Consider the following 18,200-nt stretch of genomic DNA (forward strand, 5'->3'; position numbering starts at 1 on the left):
TCTTTCCAGAATGGTGTTTTAACAACAAGTTGTATTCCCAAATGAGGTTTGTTTGTTTGTTTGAGACAGAGTTTCGCTCTTGTTGCCCCGGCTAGAGAGCAGTGAGCAGAGGCATGATCTCAGCTCACTGCAACCTCCGCCTCCTGGGTTCATGCAATTCTCCTGCCTCAGCCTCCCAAGTAGCTAGGATTACAGGTGCCTGCCACCACGCCCGGCTAATTTTTGTATTTTTAGGTTTCACTATGTTGGCCAGGTTGGCCTCAAACTCCCGATCTCAGGTAATCCACCCACCTCAGCCTCACAAAGTGCTGGGATTACAGGCGTGAGACACCATGCCTAGCCCCAAGTTGGTATTTTACATGCTACACAAGGTATTAGCCCTGTTGGGGATATAATGGGAAGGTCATTACTTTCATGGACCTTCCTGTCTCTCTGGGCAGGCAAATTTAAAAAAAACAAAACTCCAAACTTTTTGCACATTTCTAGTAGTGAAGAACAAGTAAAAATTCACAAATCTATATTTATAAATAATAAACATTAATTACCACATTAATATAGCCAATATAAAACATATACAAAAAAGAAGTGAAGATTATGAAATTTTTTTTAATTTAACTTTTTAGGAAGGAAAATTTCAAATATATACAATTGTAGAGAATTGTATCATGGACCTCTAATTCCGCACCACCCAATGTCAACGTTATCAGCTCATGAACAATCTTTTCTCTGTATCCCTGCCTGTCTCCACCGCTCATGACTGTTTTGGAATAAATCCTAGATGCCATTTCATTCACCTGTATTTCAATATGTAGTTCTAAGGATAACGAGGAGAAGGATTCCTTTTAAAAGAAGTAATCACAAAACTATCATCATCCCCAAGTCAACAATCTTTTCTTTGAGACACAGTTTCACTGTCACCCAGGCTGGAGTGTGCTGGCACGATCTTGGCTCACTGCAACCCCGACATCCCGGTTCAAGCAATTCTTCTGCCTCAGCCTCCCAAGTAGCTGGGATTACAGGCGTGTGCCGCCAAGCCCAGCTAATTTTTTTTTATATTATTAGTAGAGACAGGGTTTCACCATGTTGGCCAGGCTGGTCTTAAACTCCCGACCTCAAGTGATCCAACCGCCTCGGCCTCCCAAAGTGCTGGAATTACAGGCATGAGACACTGCACCTGGCCTTTTTTTTTTTTTTTTTTTGACAGAGTCTCACTCTGTTGGCCAGACTGGAGTGCAGTGGTACAATGGAAACTCACTACAGCCTTGAACTCCTGGGCTAAAAGTGATCCCCCCACCATCAGCCCCCAGAGTAGCTGAAAAGCACAAGCCACCACACCCGGTTAATTTTTGTATTTTTTGTAGAGAGGAGGTCTCAGTATGTTGCCCAGGCTGGTCTCGAACTCCTGGGCTCAAGCAATCTTCCTCCCTTGGCCTCCCAAAGTGCTAGGATTACCGGAGTGAGCCACCATGCCTGGCCAGGATTTTCTTTATATCATTAAATATCCAGGCATTGTTCACATTTCCCCCATTTGTCCTGTATTTTTTTTTTTAAAGGTTTGTTGAATCAGGAGCCAAAGAGGCCACACATTATGATTAATATGACTCTTAGGTCTCATTAAATCTACAGGTTTCCCCTTCCTCTACCTCATTTTTTCCCTTGCAGTTAATTGGAAAAACTGAGTCATTTGTCTGACAAAGTTTCCCACAGTCTGGATTATGGTGATTGTATTTCCTTAGCAGTTTGTTTTGTTTTTAGTTTGTTTGTTTGTTTTGAGATGGAGTTTCGCTCTTGTTGCCCAGGCTGGAGTGCAATGGTGTGATCTTGGCTCACTGCAACCTCTACCTCCCAGGTTCAAGTTATTCTCCTGCCTCAGCCTCCTGAGTAGCTGGGATTACAGGCATGCGCCACCACGCCCGGTTAATTTTGTATTTTTAGTAGAGACAGGGCTTCTCCGTGTTGGCCAGGCTAGTCTCGAACCCCTACCTCAGGTGATCCGCCTGCCTCGGCTTCCCAAAGTGCTGGGATTACAGGTGTGAGCCACTGCGCCCAGCCTCCTTAGCAGTTTTTTTTTTTTTTTTTTTTTTTTTTTTTTTGAGACGGAGTCTTGCTCTGTCACCCAGGCTGGAGTGCAGTGGCACGATCTCGGCTCACGGCAAGCTCCGCCTCCTGGGTTCACGCCATTCTCCTGCCTCAGCCTCCTGAGTAGCTAGGACTACAAGTGCCCGCTACCATGCCCGGCTAATTTTTTGTATTTTTAGTAGAGACAGGGTTTCACCGTGTTAGCCAGGATGGTCTCCATGTACTGACCTCGTGATCCGCCCGCCTCGGCCTCCCAAAGTGCTGGGATTACAGGCGTGAGCCACCGCGCCTGGCCTCCTTAGCAGTTTTCTAACATGTTTCTCTGTCCCCTATATTTCCTATAAATCTTAATTAGTTTATAGACTTTAATCAGATTCAGGTTCAATTTTTTTGCAAGATTTCATAGGTGGTGCCATAACTTCAATAGGAGATACATATTGTCTTCTTGTCCCTCTTTTTATGATACTAACAGCCATTGATAATTGCTTCCTAGATCAATTAAGCCATTAAGGTTCACAAAATGGTGATATTTAAATTTTATTGTCCCTTTTTCATTGGTCAGCTTCTATTCAGACAGACCTTCCCTCCTCAGTTATTTGATTAGCCTAAGGTATGGTTTATATAAGGAAAGAATGAAAATGCTTAACTTTCTCCCCTTTATTTGTTTTCAAAATAATGAATTAGCATCTTGGTATCTTCCAAAATGATCAACGAGGTGCTTATGGTTGTTTAAGCAGCTCCAGGGATTCATTCATTCACTCAGCATGGGTTGAGTGGAGGAGCAGATTCCCTGAAAAAGTGGCAGCAGTTTCCTGGGAAGGAGCTATGGGAGAGGGGAAGAAACGACTGGCCTCTCTGGTACAAGGGCAAAGATGAGGGAGGAAAAGACGATAAAATCATATTTAGATGGACAATGAGCAGGTGGCTTCAGCTGGAGGTTTTAATCCTTAACAAGCAGCACATTTTAGAAGGCAAAATTCCCTATGACGATGGGAATGCTGAGCCTGTTTATTTAAAAATAATATTTCCCAAACAAAATAACCCTCAAAACACAAGCCTAGCACGAAGCAGGCGTAGTCTAGCACTCTAAAAATGAACATCCGAAGTGCCAACCTGCTGTTTCATAAACCTGGTAAAAGTGGAAGATAAAACCTGTTTTGGATTTACTGGGTGGGTGGGAAGGCCGCTTTTAAGACTTTAGTCAAATTCCAGTCTCTTCCACTTGTTGGTCATGAGTCTATATGGGTCATGAACCCATATATGTGTTTCAGCGAGATCTGCCAAGTTCAACCTTCGTAAGCTAATATCCTTGGAATTTTAGGGCTGAAAAAGGCTGCTAAGATCAAGTAGTCAGTCCCCTGAAAAAAGGCAGAACTCATCTCACCTGTCCCCAGAGGCCCCCAGGTCTGTTCATCACCTCTTACTTGAGTGACAACCCCATGGCACACATGACCTGCTTTCATACCCAATTCAGTGTTTCTCATACCTGGTTTTACTCTGAATCACCTGGGGATCTTTGGGGAAATAGAAACTCATAGGTGCACTGCAGAAATGTTAAATCAGAACTCTGCAGGTGAAGTTTGAGAAGCTGTTTAAGTTCCCCAGGTGTTTCTGACATGCAACCATTCCACTTGACCCTCTGTATCAGTGGTTCTCAAACGTTCTCATGTACCAGAATAATCACCTGAAGGGCTTATTAAAACCCAGCTTGGTGGCTCCGCCCATGAAATTTCTAATTTAGTATGTCTGGAGTGTTCAAAAATGTACATTTCTGACAAATTCCCAGAGGATACTGATCTGCTGACCCACCGACCACACTCTGATCTACTGAATCAGAAAGTTTGCTCAAGGTAAAGTACTTATTTTTATCCCTATTTTGCAGATGAAGTTAACTGGTTGCAAAGCTATTGTGTTGGAATTAGCAGAAGCTATGCTGACCAAGCTGAAGAACCAGAGATAGGGTATATCAGTTAGAAATACTTTTGTTTGCAAACAACAGAATACCTAGCAGTGACTTAGACCATGAAGACATCAGGCCAGGTGTGGTGGCTCATGCTTGTTATCCCAGCACTTTGGGAGGCCGAGATGGGTAGATCACTTGAGATCAGGAGTTAGAGGCCAACTTGGCCAACATGGCAAACCTCATCTCTACTAAAAATACAAAAACTAGCTGGGTGTGGTGGCTTGCACCTATAGTCTCAGGTGCTCTGGAGGTTCAAGTGGGAGAATTGCTTGAGACCGGGAGTTTGAGGCTGCAGTGAGCTATGATTGAACCACTGCACTCCAGCCTGGGCAACAGACCAAGGCACTGTCTTAAATTTAAAAAAAAAAAAAAAAAAGGACTAGAAGTAGGTGATTCCAGAACTGGAGAAGTGGCACCCAAGCTCTTTTTTCCCCCCGCATAGCTGATGTATGACTGACAAATAAAATTGTATATATTTGAGACATAAACTGTAATGTTTTGATATATGTATACATTGTGAAATGATTACCACAATCAAGGTAATTAACATATCGATCACATCATATAATTACCTTTTTTGTTTGGTAGCAATGAGAATACTTGAGATTTCCTCTCTTAGCAAATTTAAGCATACAATATGTTGTTATTGACCATTATTAGTCACTATGGTGGTTATTATTAACCATTATTAGTCACAGACCTAATACATTAGGTCTCCAGCATGTATTCATTTTATAACTGAAGATTTATACCCTTTAACCAATATCTCCTCTTCTCCCTCACCACCCACCCCCGCAACCCCTGGTAACTATCATTCTACTCTCTTGTTACTATGAGTTCAACTTTTAAAAAAAAAACAAGATTCTACATATAGGCTGGGTGCAGTGGCTCACGCCTGTAAACCCAGCACTTTGGGAGGCCGAGGCAGGTGGACTACCTGAGGTCAGGAGGTCGAGACCAGCCTGGCCAACATGGTGAAACCCCATCTCTACTAAAAATACAAAAATTAGCCGGGCATGGTGGGTGCCTGTAATCCCAGCTACTCGGGAGGCTGAGGCAGGAGAATTGCTTGAACTCAGGAAGTGGAGGTTGCAGTGAGCCAAGATCGTGCCACTGCACTCCAGCCTGGGCGACAGAGTGAGACTCTGTCTCAAAAAAAATAAAAAAATAAAAAAATTCTACATATAAGTGAGATCGTGCAGTATTTGTCTTTCTGTGACTGGCTTACTTAGCATAATATTCTCAAGGTTCATCCATCTTGTTGCAAGTGGCAATATTATTGAGCTTTTTTTAAAGGCTGAATAGTATTCCACCATATATATATGTATGTATACACACACACATATTTGTCTGTTGATGGACACTTAGGTTGCTTCCAAATCTTGGATATTGTGAATAGTGCTGCAATAAACATAAGAGTGCAGATACCTCTTCAACATAGTGATTTCCTTTCCTTTGAATACATACTCAGCAGTGGGATTACTGGATCATACGGTAGTTCTATTTTGAGTTTTTTGAGGAGCATCCATACTGTTTTCCATACTGGCTGTGCCAGTTTACATTCCTACCACAATATACAAGGTTCTCTTTTTTCCACATCTTTGCCAACACTTGTTATCTTTTGACTTTTGACTTTTTTTTATAAGGGTCATCCTAACAGGTGTGAGGTGATATCTCATTGTGGTTTGGATTTGCATTCCCCTGATGATTGGTGATGTTGAGCACCTTTTCATAAACCTGTTGGCCATCTGTGTGTCTCCTTTGGAGAAATGTTTATTCAGGACTTTTGCCATCCCCCCCAACCGCCTTTTTCTTTTTTTTTTTTTAGATGGAGTCTCGTTCTGTCACCCAGGCTGGAGTGCAGTGGCGCAATCTCGGCTCACTGCAGCCTCTGCCTCCCGGGTTCCAGCAATTCTCCTGCTTCAGCCTCCTGGGTAGCTGGGATTACAGGCGTGTGCCACCAGGCCTGGCTAATTTTTGTATTTTTAGCAGAGACAGCATTTCGCCATGTTGGCCAGGCTCGTCTCGAACCCCTGACCTCAGGTGATCTGCCCACCTGGGCCTCCCAAAGTGCTGGGATTACAGGCATGAGCCACCATGCCCAGCCCCATTTTTTTTTTAACAGGGCTATTGAGTTGTATGAGTTCCTTATATATTATATATTGAGTTGTATGGGTTCCTTATATATTATATATTAAGTTGTATGGGTTCCTTATATATTATATATTGAGTTGTATGGGTTCCTTATATATTATATATTGAGTTGTATGGGTTTCTTATATATATTGGATTTTAACTCCTTATCTGATAACTCCTTATCAGATATATTGCCAAAACATATTTCCTCCCATTCAGTAGGTTGCTTTTTCATTTTGTTGTTTCCTTTGATGTGCAGAAACTTTTAATTTGACGTCATTCCTGCTTGTTTATTTTTGCTTTTGTTGCCTGAGGTTTTGCCTCCAAAATATCATTGTTGAGACCAATGTCAAGGAACTTTCGCCGTATGTTTTCCTCTAGGAGTTCTGATTTTTATGTATGGTGCAAGATAAGCATTCTGTTTAATTTTTTAATGTACGTATCCAGTTTTCCCAGTTTTTCTATTAAAGAGACTATCCCCATTGTGTATTTTTGGCACTTTTGTCCAAAATTAGTTGACCATAAAGGCATGGGTTTATTTCTGGGCTCTTTGTTCTGTTCCATTGGTCAGCCTGTTTTTATGTCAGGACCATGTGCTTTTGATTACAATAGCTTTGTAATATAGCTTAAATCAGAAAGTGTGCTGCCTCTGGCTTTTTTCTTCTTGCTCAAAATTGCTTTAGCTATCTGGTGTCTTTTGTGATTCCATACAAATTTTAGGAATTTTTTTTTCCTGTGAAAAGTGCCATTGGAATTTCTGTTTGTTTAGAGAGAGTCTCACTCCATCATCAAGGCTGGAGTACAGCAGCACAATCATAGCTTATTGTAGCCTGAAACACCTGGGGTCAAGTGATCCTTCTACTTCAGCCTTCAGAGTAGCTGGGACAACAGGCATGCACTATTATGCTTGGATGATTTTGAATTTTTTTTTAGAGTTGGGGGTCTTGCTATGTTGCCTAGGCTGGTCTGGAACCCCTGGGCTCAAGCAGTTCTCCTGCCTAAGACTCCCAAATAGCTTGGATTACAGGTTCAAGACACTGCACCCAACTCACTATTGGAATTTTGATAAGAATTGTATTGAACCTATAGATTGCTTTGGGCAGTATGGACATTTCAATAATATGAATTATTCCAATCTATGAACACAGGATATCATTCTACTTATTTGTGCATTCTACAATTTCTTTCAACAATGTTTTCTAGTTTTCAGTGTACAGAGAACCCAAGCTCTTCTCATCCTTCCATGCCCCTATCTTGTGTGTGATGGATTCCTTATGCTTGTTTCCCTGTGGTTGCAGAATGGCTGCTACAGCTCCAGCTTGCACATCCTTACACCAACTCCCAAACAAGAAGAAAGAATCAAAGGCTTTCTCTTTACAAGGCTTTGATCTTTTATTCAGGAGGCATCTTTCTAAGCTCTCCAGACAACATTTCCTGATGTCTCCCTGGGCAGAGCTAGGACAGGGCTACAAAGGAGCCTGGGCCAATAGGCAGCTGGCCAAGGGGGTTAGGGGTGCTATGTGAGCCTAGTCCAGTCAAGATTAATCCCTTGGGACCGGACATGGTGGCTCACACCTGTAATCCCAGCACTTTGGGAGGCTGAGGTGGGCAGATCACCTGAGGTTAGGAGTTTGAGACCAGCCTGGCCGACATGGTGAAACCCCGTCTCTACTAAAAATACAAAAATTAGTCAGGCATGGTGGCACACGCCTGCAATCCCAGCTACTCAGAAGCTGAGACAGGAGACTCGCTTGAAACCAGGAGGCAGAGGTTGCAGTGGCAGTGAGCCAAGATCACACCACTGCACTCCAGCCTGGGCAACAGAGCAAGACTCCGTCTCAAAAAAAAAAAAAAGATTCATCCCTTGGGGATAGGCATATTGTTTCCATAAACATAATCTCGGTTGTCTTAGCAAGGAAGAAGCAGGGAGGGACTATGACATAGGTAACTAATTGTATGCCAGACCAGGTTTGGACACTTCTGATGTGGTTCTGAGGCTCAGCTGAGATAAGCTTTCTGGGTCCCTAAACAAGACTGGCCAAATATTGGTGACTGGCTGGCAGCATGTGCTCTCACAAAACCTTGGGATTCTTTTATGTGGAGATAGCATTGCATGCATGTGAGGTTCGTTCTGACATCATAAAGTCTGCTTTAGAATCTGCTCCTAGGGAGAAGCCACTGAGCTCTGGCATGTTTCACGGACATCATGTTCCACACCCCCAGGAGGAGAAGGTTGTATTTCTTGTGCTTGATGAGAAAGGTTTCTGAACAACAGATGCTGGTCCTCCTTGTTACCTTGACCCCCTAATATTTTACTCCATTAACAAGGAGCTAAAATGCAGAAAATCAATCACACACCTGAGCATTCTCCTACTCCAATCTCCAGTCTATTGCAAAATTATTAGCTGCAAATCTGCTAAATGAATGGGCAGAGAGCCCATAGTGGCTTTCATCTCTAGGTGAGCCAAGGTCTCTTGTGGACCCCTTTAACTTTCTATTGTTTGCTCTTTTTCACTTACTTAGTGATGTAGTCTGTCAATTACTACTGGTCTCATGCAGCATGGGAAACACAAAACAAGATTACGCAAAATCAAATCATCCATCATTACTCAGTTACTCTTTTAAGAAAGCCAAAAGGACAATTATCGTAATTCTTCCCTTCCCCTCAATATCTTTTTTCCACTTTTGAGCTTCCCTAACAAACACTTGACAAAGGATCCACTGGCTCCTCGCCCCTGGCTGGCCTAGGCTGAAAATAATGCCACCCAGCAAGCAATCCTCAGCCCCAGCCTGATGTCATTTTCCCTCCAGAATTCTGCAGAGTTTCTGGAGAACTCAAATATCTATGATTTTGAGAACCACCAACAATGAGCTAGGGCTGCAGTGGCTGCCCCAGTATCTCTAACCCTCCCCTCAATCAAGCAAATCTTAAGTGTAAATGCCACCTTTCAAACACTTTGCAAATTCCCAAATTAATCTTTTGCTTTACATGCTATTAACTAAAATATGTTAGGAATCCAGATATAATTTGCCATTGAATACTACATGGCACCAGGCAAGTAACTATTCTTTTGCAAATGGAGGGGAAAAGTCCTCTTTCTTCAATACTTTTCATACCACATATGGTAAGACTGTAACAAAAGATCCCACTTTTTACCTGCACTGTATCAATGCCCCGTTTGTCATGTAATTTTTCATTACCCTTTTACCCGGTGGTTGGCCTTGGCCATTTGGTTGACCAAGCAAATCTACTTGCTTTGTCCAAATAGATTATAAGCAAACATGAAAACTCTCACATGACTGGGCCTGTCCTCTCTTGCACCTTTCCCATCATCATGACAGCATACCCAGGCTGGCCTGATGGAGGATGGTCATTACCCCCATCACCTCAACTAAGGCCAGCCAACAGCTGCCCTCCAGGCATGTGTGAGAGAGGCTCAGCCAAGACCAGAAGAGCCACCCAGCTGGGCCTAGCCTAAATCACTGACCCACAGACTCATGATCTAAATAAAGGGCTTTTTGGTTTGTTTCTCAATTCATTCTTCAGTCACTTATTAGCACCTTCTGTGTTCCAGGAACTATACTAAACATTGAGGTTATCAAGATAAATGAGACATGATCACAGCACTCAAAAACTCATGGGCTAGTGGTAGAGACAGATGCATAGATAGACATTTACATCAAAGAAGTGAGAATAGTGAAAGACTATCAAGGAGTGTTTTGAGAGCTGTAAACTTCTGTAACTAATGATTAACTAATGATTCCTCACGCTGGCAGGCACAATCTCCTTCCTTGCTTCAGCCACCTGTTAAAGGTTTGTTTTGGTTGGGTGTGGTGTCTCATGCCTGTAATCCCAGCACTTCGGGAGGTCGAGGCAGGCGGATCACTCAAGGTCAGGGGTTCGAGACCAGCCTGACCAACATGGTGAAACCCCGTCTCTACTAAAAATACAAAAATTATCTGGGCATGGTGGTGACTGCCTGTAGTCCCAGCTACTCAGGAGGCTGAGGCAGGAGAATCACTTGAACCTGAGAGGCAGAGGTTGCAGTGAGCTGATATGGTACCACTGCACTCCAGCCTGGGTGACAGAGTGAGACTCCATCTTGAAGAAATAAAAAAAAAAAAAAAAGAACACCAAGAAAGGCTTGTTTTGTTAAGCCCACCAAGTTTTTAGGGTGGTTTGTTATATGAGATTATTGTGGCAATGGAGCACTGATACATTATAGACAATTGTCCACTGCAATACATAAAATAATACATTTTATATCACATATATTGGTATATATATCTTTGTATTATATATATATAAATACATAAAAGTTAAACCTCTCTGCAGCTTCCACCTTAATCTTTCGCCTTCCTTGCTCCATCCTCACTTGTGGTCCCTATGTCAATACCCAGGCATAGAAATCCTTGCTCAGAATTAAGCAAGCATATACTCTTATTTATAGGCTGATATTTGTGGGTTTGTGTTGAACAAAATAAAATCAACTCTGCAATTTGCTTTTATCACTCAGCAATATATATGGACATCCCTTCCAGTTAGTGAAGATTTATGTATTTTCTAATTTCCTTTTTCAGATATATACACACATGCATATATACAGCTTTATATAAATTGATTATAATGAAATTCATGTTTTAGTGGAGTCTTTTTTTTTTTTTTTTTTTTGAGACGGAGTCTCGCTCTGTCGCCCAGGCTGGAGTGCAGTGGCGCAACCTCGGCTCACTGCAAGCTCCGCCTCCCGGGTTCACGCCATTCTCCTGCCTCAGCCTCTCTGAGTAGCTGGGACTACAGGCGCCCGCCACCACGCCCGGCTAATTTTTTGTATTTTTTAGTAGAGACGGGGTTTCACCGTGGTCTCGATCTCCTGACCTCGTGATCCGCCCACCTCGGCCTCCCAAAGTGCTGGGATTACAAGCATGAGCCACCGTGCCTGGCCAGAGTCTGTTTTTCTATTTTTCCTGCTTCCCCCACGTTACCTGCCTCTGTTGTACTCCCTTAATATACATATGCATGCAAAAACACATACCAATGTTAATCTGTGTATATCTTTCCTTACTTATCTTTTTTTTGAGACAGTCTTGCTCTGTCACCCAGGCTGGAGTGCAGTGGCGTGATCTTGGCTCACTGCAGCCTTTGCCTCTCAGGTTCAAGCAGTTCTCCTGCCTCAGCCTCCCGAGTAGCTGGGACCACAGGGACACGCTACCACGCCCAGCTAATTTTTGTACTTTTAGTAGAGATGGGGTTTCGCCACGTTGCCCAGGCTGGTCTCTAACTCCTGACCTCAAGTGATCCACCTGTCTCGGCCTCCTATAGTGCTGGGATTACAGGCATGAGCCACTGCACCTGGCCTATCTTTCCTTACTTTTCTTTGTGCTTATATAATTATGTACAAAAATAGTTCATTATATATTTTTAGTACATATTATTCACACTTACCTGCATTTTGCTTTTTCCGTTTGACAATATCTTGTAGAAATCCCCCTCCCCCAAGTCAGGTAGTAAAACTCTAATTCATTCTTTTATTAGTGGCTGTATAATATATTCCATGGTGTGAATGATCCATAATTTAGTTAAAAATTGCCCCATTGATACAGTTTCTTTTTAGATTTTTTTTTTTTGGCCACCGTGAAAAATGCTATCAGAAACATTCTTGTACACATTTCACCATATACTGGTATTTTCATTTGCATGGAATAGATTCCCAGTAGTGACATTACTGGGCTAAAGAGAATGTATTTTAAATTTTAATAGTTAAAATGAAATTGCTTTCTAAATTTTAATAGTTAAAATGAAATTGCTTTCTAAAGGGCTTTAACAATTCACACTTCACAGCAAAGTAGGAAAGTTCCCTTTTGAGGGGAGAATCTTAATCACAAGCTCTGAAGGGTGGCTGTGGACTATTTAAGTTCCAATACTTGCTTAATTATACCCTCTTCCCCACAGAGCACTGTAGTAAAAATCTGAAAAATGGAGGACAATGGCAAAAGCAAAAATAGTAACAGATATCCTTACACAAAAGAAAATATGTAGCCAGTTTGGGAACTATCCCCGTCACAATATTTCTTTCTCTTCTTTTTTTAATTAATTTTTTTTTTGAGACCAAGTCTTGCTGTGTTGCCCAGGCTGGAGTGCAGTGGTACGATCTCGGCTCACTGCAGCCTCCACCTCCTGGGTTCAAGCAATTCTCCTGCCTCAGCCTCCTGAGTAGCTGGGACTACAGGGGCTCGCCACCATACCTGGCTAATTTTTGTATTTTTAGTAGAGATGGGGCTTTACCATGTTGGCCAGACTGGTCTCCAACTCCTGATCTCAAGTGATCCGCCCACCTCAGCCTCCTAAAGTGCTGGGATTACAGGCCGGAGCCACCACGCCTGGCCCCTGTCACAATATTTCTATGAATTGTTTCAGCAACAGCTAGTCCCCCTGAGACCCTATTTTCTTTTCTTTTCTTTTTTTCCATAAACCCTAACCCCCTAAACTAAACCAACGGCATAACCTTGAGATTAAACCTTGGGTTTCCTTGTGTGCCCTTCCCCTCCCAACACTCCAGGACTTACAAGCTGGCAAGTAGAGTGGGTACAAATATGGCAGGCTTACGTCCGATATTGTTCCTGACCAAGTAGATAAAAATCATTATCAAAGGAGAAGAATTTTAGGAAGAGTCATTCACTTTTAATGACTAGTATATCAATATATAGGCTAGTGGCCCACATAGTACTAGACACTCTGGGAAGGTGGCACCAGGATTTCCTGGATTTGCCCCTCCGGTGTAGTGCTTTCCTGTCCTCATTCCCAGGGAAGTCAGTCTCCCCTCATAGATCACAGGTCTCTGCATGATGACGAGGGTTAAAGTGTTGGCAGTGCTTCATTTGAATACCAGTGGCACAACGCCCCTTGGCACCAGGTAGGGCCTGCTTTAAGCTAGGAGTTGAGGGAGTGCCACTCACTAACACCTCCCTCTGAAGAGCCCATGTCTTCATGGAAGGCTCCCCACTTCCATGAAGAATCATCCCCTGCCTGATGCTACTACGTGATGACAGTAGAATCATCCCCTGCATGATGCTACTACGTGATGAAACTCTACATAAATCTCCTGGGATGCCGGAAGGATCTTCCTTTCTTCTAACCAACATCATTTCCTCCAAAAGGGTAGAAACTGGAGGGAAAGCAAACCAAGGTCTCTACATCACTGATGGCGACTTTATTGGTTAGGACTCCTTAGGTAATGGGCATTTACGGAGATCCTAGAAAGTGCAGAGCTCGGGGCTGGGCGCTAAGATGCAAAGCAGTCTAAGGCAACCCTTGCCCTCAAGTTTTCTTCCTTCCTTTTTTTTTTTTTTTTTTTTTTTTGAGACAGAGTCTTGCTCTGTCTGATGCCCAGGCTGGAGTACAGTGGTGCAATCTCAGCTCACTGCAATCTCCGCGTCCCAGGTTCAAGTGATTCTCCTGCCTCAGCCTCCGGAGTTGCTGGGACTACAGGTGCCCACCAGGCCCAGCTAATTTTTGTGTTTTTAGTAGAGACGGGATTTCACCATGTTGGACAGGCTGGTCTCAAACTCCTGACTGCAAGTGATCCACCTGCCTCGGCTTCCCAAAGTGCTGGGATTACAGGCATGAGCCACCACACCCAGCCTCTAGTTTTCAATCTCATTAGAATGGAGGGCCCAAGGCAGTACGATGTAAATAATGACTGAGGATGATATGTGCTGAAGGCCAGCTGGGTGGCTCAGAGAAGATGGGACAAGATTAAGCCAGGAGGAGGTCAGTGTGGGCCGCACAATCAAAAAGGCTGTGGATCTTCCCAGGGGTACAGTAACCTGGCCTTACTTTGAACCATGTATCTGGTCAGTGGCAAGGGTCATAAAAGAGCATTAGCTTTCTGGCCTTGAGGCCAATGGTATCTACCAGTGGCTCCAGCTGCAGCAGGCCTGAGAACCACCCGGAGAGCATGTTTAAAATGCAGATTCCTGGGCCATCCTAGAGATTTTTGAGCAAGGAGATCAGAAACCTGCGTTTCCACCTGAGAATCACTGGCCTAAGTAACTGTCCCACCTGAAATCGCCTCTACTTTCATGTCCCTCCTTCAAGGACCACAATCAAGTTCTCTTTAATTTTACAAACACCTCCAGGCCTCAGTTCATTCCAGTCTCCTCTCCTTCTGCTGACCCTCCTGTGGACCCACTGCCATTCCCAGCTTGTCTCCTCTCACAAAATCCTTCTCCACCTCCAGAAGTTCCTAGCCCTGCGTCTATTCCTAGAGCTTCAGTGGCCCTTTCTTATCTCCCTTCAATTCAAAACAAACTGCAGATACATTCTCATCGGGGCTTGCGTTCAGGGTCAGGAAACATAATAAAACCACTCTAAGACCCAAACTGATCAAAACACCGGCTTGGGCTCTCTTAATAAGCAACCCAGGCTATGTGGGAGGTGGGTGTGGAGATGGTCCCAGACTGGGCAGCTGTAAAACTTGGCAAATCTCTTAGTCGGAGCCCAGTTTTGCCACGTGTAAATAAAGACAAAATGACTGACCACCTCAGGTACTGCCATAGTGTTTCATTTGATGCTGGTATACAACATGGTGGTACGGCACGTGATGACCTTGTCTCTGAGAAGCCGTTAGTATAAGGTACAAAGTCGATTTAATAACAGCTTGTCAATGAAAAAAAAATGTACACACTGTCAAATTTACGCATCAAGTGTAAGACCCTGATGGATTCGGCTGGGTGTGCTGGCTCACACCTGTAATCCCAGCACTCTGGGAGGCCGAGGCAGGCAGATCATCTGAGGTTGGGAGTTCCAGACCAGCCTGACCAACACGAAGAAATGCCGTCTCTACTAAAAATACAAAATTAGCCAGGCGTGGTGGCACATGCCTGTAATCCCAGCTATTCAGGAGGCTGAGGCAGGAGAATCGCTGGAACCCAGGAGGTGGAGGTTGCAGTGAGCCGAGATCACGCCACTGCACTCCAGCCTGGGCAACAAGAGCGAAACTCCGTCTCAAAAAAAAAAAAGACGTGCTTTACTGTTTGTAAATTATACTTCAAACAAAATGGCTGATTTTTAAAAATAGATGAGGAAGTGCTATTTTCATTAACGTGAAAAGTTGTCTGTAACATAATAGGAAATAAACAAGCAGGTTACAGGATGACATATGTTTGACAATCCCTATGTACAGAAAATATATGTGAGATGGGATTTGGAATGAGACTTTTCCTGTTGTCCTAGAATTTTGCAGATGCCCTAAAGATAAGGACAAAGGTGGTAAGAGCTCACACTTGCTAAAGAGAGATGCCAGACCATCTCCATTTGGAACACACTGATGATGGTCAAGGTGGTCCAGCAACCTCCACTCCGGATGGGTGCAGGAGAGAATGCCAGAGATTCATCAGTGAGGAGAGGGAGGGGAGTGGAGGGAAGAGGAGGAGAGGGGGAGGGACAGGACAGTGTCTCCGAAAGGGATTCGTAGGAGTAAAGAATGTGAGTATTTCCCTTCCCTGAGGATGAGGGAGGGGTGCATACCTTTTCTCTTAAGCTAGGGGAGAACCAAGAGAGCCAATGCGAGGCTGTGTGCAGTATGGGAGTCTGGCATCTGCCTCTGGGTAAGCTACGGAGACTTATCGGCCCAGCACACTACACGACTGCAGAGGAACAGGGAGCAGGATCTTAGACAAGCTTCGTGTGTGTCTCCCAGAGCTTGGGGATGTGCGTAAGCAGAGGAACCCATGCCAGACTCCCAGGCTGGCTGGCACAGTGGGCGATGGCAGGGCGAGGAGAGAGGGCCGCAGTGGGCGCAGGCTGCCTGTAACCGCGAGGCTAAGCAAGGATGTGGTGCTAGTTCTTAGTGAAAACTCAACTCGTTAATTTAAACAGAGTATAAATTTTTAAAGAACACTGAATGTGGGGGGCAGGGCGGGGGAGCGAGAAAGCCAGGCATAGAAAGTCAGGAACACCGAGCATCTGCTGAGCACTGCTCCAGTAAAAACATCACTGTTGTCACTGCCTCACACGAATATCTCCCTCCAAATCCAAAGGCACACAGCTTCATCTGGTTGGCAGAGGTCACATAGCTGCATCCGGGCTGCACATGGGTAGATGGACTAAATGTGGGAATTTCCCCAAATATAGAAGGGATACACATTGAATGATGCAGGATGGCCACAAATATGAAAAGTGCCCTGTCTAGTTAAGGCCTTCCTACAGGCCAAGTGAATAACTGGGCATATTGGCAGGCCCCCACCCAAGAAGGTGGCCTCCCGGGGCCAGGGGAATCCCAGGGATACAGTGCCAAAAGTGAGAACTGAAGGCAACCCCAAGAAGTTAGGCAGAATGTCCAGTGGAATGGGGCATGCAACTCCCTCCCCAGGGGCATTGGGAGTGGCCAGGACGCAGGCGGTGGGTTTCTCGGGAACTTAAAAAAGCACATTTCAGGAGCCAGAGAGCAGACAGCATGGGGCCAGAGCAGAAGAGCTGGTCTGCCAGTGGGATGAGAGACCAAAGTTTTGATTTAGATGGGATGTTTTAACATCTGAAAATGAACCTAAGTTCTGAAAGTGACTAGAAAAGCTAAGACATCTTCCCACGTTCACATCAGGTGATGGGAAAGAGAAGGAGACAGAATATGTTGGAAGAATGCAGCAACTTGACGGTTCCCTATCAATTCCCAATCATCTAAAAGGTCTGGATGGCTAGATCCTAGGTAATTAGCAGCAGTTAAAATTAGGGAGGTGGTGTTCTTGAGGGGAGCTCTCAGTAGTTTTTGTCTATGAGCATGCTTTATTTTAAAAAGACAAGGGATATTTCTTTTTTTAAAAAATAGAGGTGGGGTCTCACTATGTTTCCCAGGCTAGTCTCAAACTCCTGGGCTCAAGCAATCTTCCTGCCTTGGTTTCCCAAAGTGCTGGGATTATGGGCGTGAGCCACCGTGCCTGGCCAACAAGAGATATTTCTATTAAAAAATCTAGACCTGATGAACCTTGAACACATTATGGCAAGTGAAAGCCAGACACAAAAGGCCACATATTGTGTGATTCCATTTATAAGAAATAGAATGGATAAAAAAGCAGATTAGTGGTTGACAGGGGCTGGTGGGAGAGAGTGACTTTAATGGGGTTTCCTTGTGGGGTGATGAAAATGTTTCGGAACTAAATAGTAGTAATGATTGCACAACACTGTGGATGTGCTAAATGTCATAACTGTAAATTTCATGTGCATTTTACCACTATAAAAAATCTAGATATATTGGCAAGGAAAGATGTCCACTATACAGTAATTTGAAAAAGTAGGTTCTAAAAGTATGTTACCTTTTATAAAAGCAAAACAAAACAATATAGTGTGATGCATATAGAAAGATATCTGAGTTTTTTGTTTTTGTTTTTGAGACAGGGTCTCACTCTATCACCCAGGCTGAAGTGCAGTGTGCAATCTTGGCTCACTGCAGCCTCCACCTCCCGGCTCAAGTGATCCTCCTGCCTCAGCCTCCCGAGTAGGTAGAACCTCAGGCGTACGTACCACAATACCCAGCTAATTTTTGTACTTTTTGTAGAGATGGGGTTTTGCCATGTTTCCCAGGCTGGTCTTGAACTCCTGAGCTCGGGCCATCCACCTGCCTTGGCCTCCCAAAGTGCTGGGATTATAGGCATGAGCCACTGTGCCTGGCCTATAGAAAGATATCTGAAAGGACAGACACATCCTGAGTGTCAACAGTAGTTATTTAATGGATGGTGGGATTACAACTATTTATATCTTTCTGTACTGTCTAGTTTTCCTTTATAATGAACTACAACTATTTTTAATTAAAAATGTAGATAAGGTAAAAACTGGTAAGTACCTAAGAGAAGTACTGATAAAGGGCCATGGGAGTGCAGAGGCAGAAGAGGCAGCTTCCAACTGTCTGGGTCCTTGTAACTGCCTTGAAATAGCCTCCTGATGGGTGTTCTTACCACTGGGCATCTTGCTTCAGGCACATCCTTTTCTTTTTCTTTTCTTTTTTTTTTTTTTTTGAGTCAGAGTCTCGCT

General features: G+C 43.8%; 1 protein-coding gene and 1 long non-coding RNA gene across 7 annotated transcripts in view; one reads left to right on the top strand and one right to left on the bottom strand.

The window, feature by feature from the left end:
- TMEM266 (transmembrane protein 266) overlaps positions 1-18,200 on the bottom strand; it is a 144,809-nt gene that overhangs the window by 73,485 nt on the left and 53,124 nt on the right. The gene's annotated exons all lie outside the window — the stretch shown is intronic.
- On the top strand, positions 8,118-9,713 carry LOC134736594 (uncharacterized). The gene is made up of 2 exons (XR_010120683.1): positions 8,118-8,410; positions 9,448-9,713. It is a non-coding gene; the product is annotated as an uncharacterized lncRNA (long non-coding RNA).

The sequence above is a fragment of the Symphalangus syndactylus genome, chromosome 5 (genome assembly GCF_028878055.3).
Source record: "Symphalangus syndactylus isolate Jambi chromosome 5, NHGRI_mSymSyn1-v2.1_pri, whole genome shotgun sequence".
Taxonomy (NCBI): domain Eukaryota; kingdom Metazoa; phylum Chordata; class Mammalia; order Primates; family Hylobatidae; genus Symphalangus; species Symphalangus syndactylus.